Source organism: Lupinus angustifolius, chromosome LG03 (assembly GCF_001865875.1).
Source record: "Lupinus angustifolius cultivar Tanjil chromosome LG03, LupAngTanjil_v1.0, whole genome shotgun sequence".
NCBI lineage: Eukaryota > Viridiplantae > Streptophyta > Magnoliopsida > Fabales > Fabaceae > Lupinus > Lupinus angustifolius.
In genome coordinates this window covers 5,326,983-5,336,646 of record NC_032011.1, presented here as the reverse complement: position 1 = coordinate 5,336,646, position 9,664 = coordinate 5,326,983, and positions in this window count along the sequence as shown.

Here is a 9,664-nt window from a genome sequence, read left to right as displayed (position 1 = left end):
CTTCCTAAATTAGATTTCAATCCCTTTTGATTATTTTCATAATTATTCTTGGCAATTGTTCTAAATTCAATTTTATTCCTTATTTGAGTTAAGTATAAATTAATTGTTATAATTAAAGGAGTTTTCCAGTCCTCGTGGGATTGATATTTTATTACTTTATGATATTATCGTGCACTTGCGATTTGCCCTATCAGAAAGGAGCCCAAACCCAACATAATCTTGCCATGAAATCAACCATAATATTGGCCTCTCTAACAACAAAATTAACCTCAACAGTCCAATCACGGGAGATACAAGTGCGAACATTGGAGACTACTCTCAAAATAATGTTAAGACAAATTTGAGACCTTTCAGAGATAAAGTGGACAGCTTCAAGACAATCACACTCCAAGCTAATCTTCTTAAAACCCAAGTTCCAAGCAAACATTAAGCCATGATCCATAGCCAAAAGCTCAGCTAAGAGAGGGGAATCAACGCCAAAGTTTAGTGAAAATTGTGACAGCCATTAGCCAGTATAGTCTCGAGCAACACCACCTCCTCCCATAACATTTGATCATGTGATACATCTACCATCCACGTCGATTTTGATCTGACCATCTTTCGGGCAGCACTATTAAACTCCATGTACAATCTCCTCATTTAATCTAATTCCTTTACTTCGACAATTGTTCAGATACAAACTATTTTGATGAATTTATGTGTGTAAATATTTTTTTTGGCCCTTTTGTCTTATTTTTATATTTCAATTTAATAATCTAACAAAATAAATAGTCAATTTAGTAAATCCATCTTTCTAATATTTGTAGATTTGACTAACTGTGCTAAATTTACATATGAATAATGAATATGCTATCTTGTTGGAGATTCAATGTTTGTCACCAAAATTTGCATTTCCCTTCCCTCTTTCCTCATCAACTCCTCTCACATTTCCCCTTCTCATCTTTGTCATCTTCATTCAAGAATTGAAATTGAACCCAAGACATTCAATCATTTGTTCAAATGAGAAAATGTAGATTTTGATTATGTAAAAGGGATTTCTTACGAATTTGAAGTATTTCTATATGTATTTAATATGATTACGATAGCATAGTAAAACTAACAAATATTAAAAAGATAAGAAACATTTCATTTCTAGGCTACTAACCCTAGCCATAGAACAGAAGATTAAACTACCGTTTCACCATGTGCCTGAGTATAATGATGGACAACCTTAATTATATATTGTTGGTGGGGAAGATCCATAAAAAAATATTATAAAGAAAATGATACCGAAAATTTTATATGGTTCGATAATTTGCCTATGTCCATGGCTGAAGAGCAGCAAGAGTTATTCCACTATGATACAAGAGAATTACAAGTGTTTCACTCACTTCCCAATACCCAAGTACACAATTTCACAATCACTCAAGTATTTCTCAAACACTCAAATATTCCTCACAATATTAGAACAAGAGAACAAGAATAGGGAATATGCACTAAGTTAAGTATTTGGTGTGTGTTGCCCCCGATTTTCGGCTACGCGACCTCTTAGAGTCGCCACTACATTTTATGGTTAAAAATGTAGAAAAATCTTTAAAGCCCAATCACATTGAGCTTTTGGATTTTTGATATCCAGGTTCGGGAGTCGATTACGAATTGGGGAAGGTATTAGCATACTGTTCGCTCGTAATAAAACGGTACCCTAACTAATTGCATAAATTGAATACCCTTAATTTATTTAAATTAAATTGCTTAAACAAAATATTCTTTATTTTTTATTTGTATGTCTGACAAGAGTTTATCCTGCTCCTACGTATCCCTAGGTGCAATAGGGAAATCAAGACTACGTAGTTCTGGTTAAAAAATTAATAAGTGAAGAGTCGACAAAGATACCATACGGGTTGTAATCTCGCTATTAAGCCCCAAAGATAATTAAAACATTTTATTTTAAAGAACTTAAATAGTTTTAGAAAGAGAATTAATAAGTGAAGAGTCGACATTGGTTATTAACCATACTCTTACTTCGATAAATAGTAAGAAGCGGTATAAGTGACCACAATCGATTGCATACTCACTATGTTTATTTTATTTACTTATTTTGCTTCGAAGTTTTAAAAATTAAAGTAAATCAAAATGAAATTCTATAACAAGACATATAAACTAGTCCGAAATTCCCAAAATATAAGTTAACCTTGGGTTGAAAGTCCACTTAATGCTTCAAACTGCACTTCAACAGTCCAATGTGCATAATGCATTCACCAAATTCTTTATGGTAAGATTAAGAGTCTTTGTTTTCATGGTTTTAAATGTATAAGCTTAGCCTGAGCATTGAGCTTCAAATAACTTTCAACAATCAGGAACAACACTTTTCGAGTGAATGACATATGACATGATTCAAGAATTAAACCATGCTAACTTCAAATGTATTGCCATTTATTACCTCATTAGTCATTACATTTCAAATAATAATATTTCTAGATGCAAGTTAGGCATTTCAAAATTACATAGATGCTCATAAATAAATATCATTTTGAGAGGTAGATGCAAGTGAATAAAAGTTTTCTTCATTTTAGTATGCATGTACCTTACAACTGAGTGATAGCCATCATATTAAAGAAAGGGAACAACATAAAAAAAAGAGAGGGAATTAAAGAAGAACCTGAAGATCATGAATGAGATTATCAAGTCATATAATTTTCCTATGAGACCAGCAGTCAATACCAAATCCTCCGCACTTTCTTTTTAGAACAGTAGGCCTAATATTTAGATGTCTTGATGCTTCTGCAATTGGCATATTAAAGTACTTGATTAAACATGTTAAAGCAATTTTTGTTATGTGGTCACTAGGTGTCCTCTTTTTCTTCTCTGCCAAACTTGGAAAGCTTTCATCATTCATCTCATTGTCATGGAACTTAGAGTTAGGCACGTCTTCTTCATAAGGAAGACAATTGAGATACTTGTAGGGTGAACCCTTAAGGAAAAGATCTCCTAGAAATTATCCATCACCTCCAAAAAAACCTCCTATCACATTGTGTGATCTTTTTTTTTTCTTATAGTGGTACGTGAAGAGATGTGAATGGCTAGTAAAGGTAGAAAAATGATGGGTATTTTGTAAGTGTGTGCAGAGAAGTTGGAGGTTTTTTATGTGATTATGGAGTTATGGGTGGTTTATAGGGAGAGAGTGTGTGGAAGTTGTAAAAGGAGAGTGGGTATCTGGTAGTTGTGAAAGAGAGAGTGGTTTTTTTGGGTGGTTTGGGATTGATGGATGATATAGTATTTTAGGATACCTAAAAAAAATGTCATTGTTCGATAAAAAATACTAAAAAATGTTTATATTATTTATTTGTTATTTAAAAAAAAAAGTATTATGAGCCAGACAAAATTTGGTATTCACAGTGTGTCTTACAATGGCTTTTGGACATTCCTATTTATAGCTAAAACTCTTCAAGATTATGTTGCCAAAAGAAAAGAGCATTTATGTTGGCTTCATCATAGCCACTTCTTTTACTTGGCTAAAAACTCTTTCTTTCTTCAAGATACTTTTTAGCCACTTCTTTTTGTTTGACTACAAAAAAGGTCTCATCATTTTCTTTTTCTTTTAGCCAATATTTAAAAATCTCCACCTTGACTAAAAGACAAGGCTATCATAGCTATTCTCTTGCTACTCTCCTTCATGCCCACTAGAGATTCTGAACATCAATCAAGTTCAGACAATGTCTGAACTTGGTAGTTGGAACTGGCTTCATTATCATGTTCGCCAGATCATCCGCAATGAGCATTTTCTCCATTCTAACAACTTCTCTCTTCATTATGTCCATGATAAAGTATATCTGAACATTAATATGCTTAGTTCTTTCATGATAGATTGAATTCTTTGTTAGATGTATAACACTTTGACTATCATGTAGATGGTTATTTCTTCGATTTGTATACCCAACTCTTCAATTAGACCTTTTTCCCAAATGGCTTCCTTTACAGCTTCTCTTACTGTGATGTACTGCTTCAGTTGTAGACAAAGCAACAATTGATTTTAGTGTTGCTTTCTAACTAATAGTACAACCACACAATGTAAAGACATATCCGGTGAGCGATCTTCGTTTATACAGATCTCTAGCATAAGCTGAGTCAACATATCTAATGATCTTGACTCCAACATGTTTAACTTTTCCATACCAAAGCCCTATATTTGTGGTACTTTTCAGGTAACGCATAATCCACTTCACAACTTTCGAGTGAACTTTACCAAGACTTGTCATATATTTGCTTACCATACTTATTGCATGTGCAATATGTGGTCTAGTGCACACCATCATATACATGAGACTGCCAACTGCACTAGCATAAGGTACATTTGACATCTCTTTTTCATTCTCAGTTTGTGGACACAAAGCCATTGAAAGTTTGAAATGAGTCGCCAATGGAGTAGTGATTGGTTTAGCATTTTGCATGTCAAAGTATTCCAACACTTTCTCAATGTACTTGTTTTGAGAAAGAAAGAGTGTCCACTCTTTTCTATCCCTCTGAATCTCCATTCCCATAATTTTCTTTTCAGCTCTTAAGTCATTCATTTCAAACTCTAAGCTCAATTGAGCTTTCAAGTTTCTTATTTTTGATATGTTCTTACATGTGATCAACATGTCATCAACATATAAAAGAAAATAGATGAATGACTTATTTTGCAAGCTTCATGTAATAGATGCAACTATCATGTTCACTTCTACAATAGCCATTTTCAAGCATGAAGGTGTCAAATTGCTGATACCACTGTCTGAAAGATTGTTTTAGGCCATATAAAGATTTCTTCAGCAAGCAAACATGATCTTTCATCCCTTGATAGCTTCTACATATGATTGTGGTTCACAATTGCTGATATCATCAACAACATTTAGAGCGTACAACACCAAATCAGCATAGCCATATTTCTCAGGAGGTTTTATATGTCTCCTTTGTCTGTCCCTAGCCAACTGATAAGTTGCAATTGAGAGATATTAGTATCAGTACATGCATCATGAACTTCTTCTTCTTGATCAAGTGTTTTTTCTTTTGTTGGATCCACCTCAAACTCCACCTTCTCCAAGATATTAGGATCTTCATTTTCACTTGATGACTCTGTATAAGGCTTTAGCATTTCAGCTTCATTAAAAAGAACATCTCTACTAATAATGTACTTTATTTTCTCTGGCCACCATAACTTATATCTTTTGACACAATCAGGATATCCAAGAAAAATGCATTTCAATGCTCTTGCATCAAACTTTCCTTCTTTGTTATGAGCATATGCAGGGCAACCAAATATCCTCAATTTCTCAAAATTTGCTAGAATACCCGACCATATCTCTTCTGGAGTTTTGAAACTAATGGTCGTTGATGGACATCTATTGATCAAGTAACAAGTTGTATTGACAGCTTTTGTCCAAAATTCTTTTTTGCAATCCTGCATTTCTCAACATACATCTTATCCTTCCAAGTAAGGTTCTATTCATTCATTTTGCAAATCCATTTTTTTGTGTAGTGTGCCTCACCTTAATGTCTGATAATACCATGATCCTTGCAAAAAGTCTACCTTCCTGACTTGTTGACTGCATAGTAATCCTTGTTTGGCCAACTCAGCTAGACCTCTTTCACTAACATAACCCATTCTCATAGGCCATTAGGGATGACACTGGATATCCGGACCAATGAGTACCCGTAAAAAATATATGCAACGGGTTGGGTCTGGGTCCGTGTTTTTGGACCCGTTGGTAAATGAGATCGAGGTTTTAAGACCCGCTGTTAGATGGATCTGTATTTGGAGAATATGGTACCCAGACCCACGAGTACCTGGACACATCTTAACCATCAAATCTAGGGAAATCCAATGGTTTGAATTAGTGAGTAGATTTAAACCATTGAATTTCCCTAGAATTGATAGAATATATATATATATATATATATAATATATATATATTATATATATTGTTAATCTATCATGTTACATTGTTAGTTCATAAATATAATTGATATGTTAGTAAATAGTGATGTTATATTATTAAACAATGATGTGATGTTATGTTGTTAATTGATATATGTTTAAATTATGTTTTATAATTTTTCTCTTGTTGATTACCCAAATAACAAAAAAGATTGTAGTAAACAAACACACAATTACATACTCGCAATTATTGTTACTGTTTTTTTAATTTGTGAGTACCCGCAGATCTGTTGGGTACCCAAGGACTCATGGGTAGCAGACCCAACATGTATCAACATGAGTCTGGGGCGGGTCTGGGTCCAAAAATGATGCAACGAGGCAGGTCTGGGTAATGCACTATCCGGACCCAACCAGTCCCATTGCCATCCCTAATTGTACCCGAGGCAAAATGCTGGACAACGTTCATCCAACGTGGTAAGCCATTGCATTAACCCTCACAGTCACCATAAATTATGTTCTTTGCTAATTATTTCCCAGTCCAAGCTTTCTGTAAGTTACAGTATACTCAAAACGACTTACAACTTTTTCACAAGTGCCTTAATTGGTATATCAGGATCATTATATACCAAATTAATAATAAAATTTGAAATGAATGATGAGTTTAGTTTTGAGTGGTCTTGAGAAACAATAGTGGATATACAAAGAACATAATTTATATGTATTCCATTAATTTTTTTATTTCCCAAACACCACGTTTTACACTTAAAGATGCACGAACTCGTCATTCACATCCCGCATCAATATGTTTGCAATGATAAACATATTTATCTGGCCTAAACTCTTTAACAATGTAGCTAAATGAGTTACGAATATGAAATTATTTAATTGCATCTAGTGTTGCTTCTTTACACTCAAATTGCATTCCAACAAATAAATCATACTCATTCCTTAAAGTAGTTGATCCTGGTCGATAGTCACGACCAGCCTGAGAATTAGTATCACGAAAAAAACATGATGGAACAATATATGTTATTTCACCGTCTACTTCACTACGGCCAATCTCAACATCGTCCTCCTCCTCATTAACATCACCACATAACTCAATATCATCCTCATAACTGAAATAACTAACAATATCTCTTATGATAGCCATCAGCATCAAAGAAAAAATTATAAATATCATAGTATTCAGAATAATAATAATTATATTTGTACTTATGGAAGTAATATAGTTACCTTAAAGATAAGCAAGAAAGACAAACAAATGATTAGGAGGAAGTAAGGAAGATTAGGAAGAAATAATATGGAATAAAGAATGTTGTAGTGTGTTCTAGTTGTAGTGAGGAGTGATATATATACAGTTTTTGGTACATAGTACTCGTGGATAGTCTCCACTACAACACACAAATTAAGTCTCATAGCCACGATTTTAGGAGAGAGAAAAATGAGGGGTGAAAATAGTGGAGCCCATCCACAACTTTTAGAGAGAGAAAATTGCACACCCAAATCATGGACCCTATCCACAACTTCAGGAGAGAGAAAACATGAAATTATGGATGGTGTCCATGATTTATGAGGGGAAAAAGTCTCGTACGTTTTATCCATGAGTTCAGTGAAAAATGCAATACTCCGATAATGTTTTAAAAAGTTACATCAAAATCGTAATAAACAAGTCAAATTACTTGTGTAATTTTCCCTTTAAGTACAGACACATGGGTAAAAAATATTCATTAGATAATAACCCAAAAAAATTATCAATAGTGGAGTGTCAGATGGTAAGTATACTAATGGAGTCAGGTTATGATTTGCCTCTTGCAAACCTTTAGTGCAGTGCACCACAACTCTTGGATCCCAACTAAATTGTAACCTAAAAAACTATTTAGTAACTTCAAATACCGACAGTTTATTCATTTGACATTTAGATATCATGTATTAATTTTTATGTGCATCAATTTGATCTCATAAAAATAAAAACTGAAACTATTATTTAAATATCGTGAAAATAAATCAAAATAATCTCTATCATGAGTCATATAAATGTTAAAAAGAATAAATTTCATATCTTTAATGACTATTTTGTGTTTTTCAATTTTTTAGATAACAATTAGTATATGCAAAATTTACTCTAAATAAATTCCTATGAAATTGATTCAACTTCATCTTCTCTTCCCAAATAAAAAGGAAAAATGATTGGGATGAATATCAATGAACTGGTAAGCAAGATATTGTTGGTTTGGTCATTACACTGAGTTATGAGATAATAAACTCACATGAGGGGTAAAAATTCATCAAACCCAAGTATGTATTTATATGCCAAGTTTTAAACCTGATTTATAGCATTGATAGTATTTATTCTCCAATCATAAAAGTCACAAACTTACCCAATTTCAGTAAGGGCAAGTCTTTAATTGTGAAATGATAAAAGCGACCATTTAATCTGAATGAATATTCATAAGTCATTGATCTTATCTCTAAACACTCACGAAAACAATCCTATGGATCTAGATCTCATTGTAAAACTTGTAATAAAAAGCAGCTGAATCTAGATCTCATATTCACTTCCAAATTGGATGCTTTTGACATTCCTCGTCCAGATTAAATTGGATGATGAACACAATTGTTTGTTATGAAGCATCTCGTCACTTTGTAGATGATATTGAAGATCCCAATAATTTCATTCTTGACAGGGTATTTTGGGCCTTTAAGTCATGCATTGAAGAGTTTGTATTTAGCAAACCAATTCTACAAGTTGATGGAATGTTTTTGGGTACAGGGTTGTTGGGTGCACTTCGTATTGATAGGGGTATAGAGTTGTTGGGTGCACTTTGTACCAAACTGCCAAGATGGTGTAATACTAAATCAATTTATTGTATTCGTCATCTTGCCAACAACTTTAGTAAGGAGTTTTGAGATTCTGATCTTAAAGATAAAGTTATTCAAATGGATATGAAATTTTTATATTTTTTAATGTTTTTTGTATATATATGTATATATATATATATTATAATTTAATTAATTAATTATAATTTTTTTTGTAGGATATGAGTTGATGTGGCCACGGTTTGAGCGGATGCTTAATGCGTTGCGTAAAAAAAACCAAGAGCAAGAGCATGGTTGGATCATATCCCTAAAGAAAAATGGGTTCAATGTTACGATGAAGGGAGACGGTACAGTTATATGACTACCAACCTTGTAGAATGCAGTAACGGTATTTTGAAAGGATCTATAGCCCTCTCATCTCTGTCCTTCTCTGAACAATATATTGCAGGCTAAATTGATGGTTTGTTGATTATAGAGATGAAACCATTAACATGATTAAGGCATGACATATATACTGCGAAGAGTTGACAAATGTGATCAAAGAAAATCAACATCAAACTACATTTCAACTTGTTCATAGTTTTTCAAGGGAAACAAGGATAGTCGAGGTTGAAGTTGCTTCTAGATTTGTTGTTCGACATTCAAAAGTGTATATGGTGAAACTAATCGAAAATTGGTGTGAATGTGGGAAGTTTCAATCATTATTATCATGCTCTCATGCAATTGCTATATGTTCGACAACGAATTTAGATTATGGGTAATTTAATTCACCAATTTATCGACTAGATAATATTTTGAAGGTTTATTGACATTAGTTTCAGTCAATCGACAATGAAGAATATTGGTCTCCTTACTCAGGGTCCTCATTCATTCCTAATCTTGTTATCTATAGGAAGCAAACTAGAAGACAAAAACTACACGCATACATAATGAAATGGATGAAGATTAATGTCA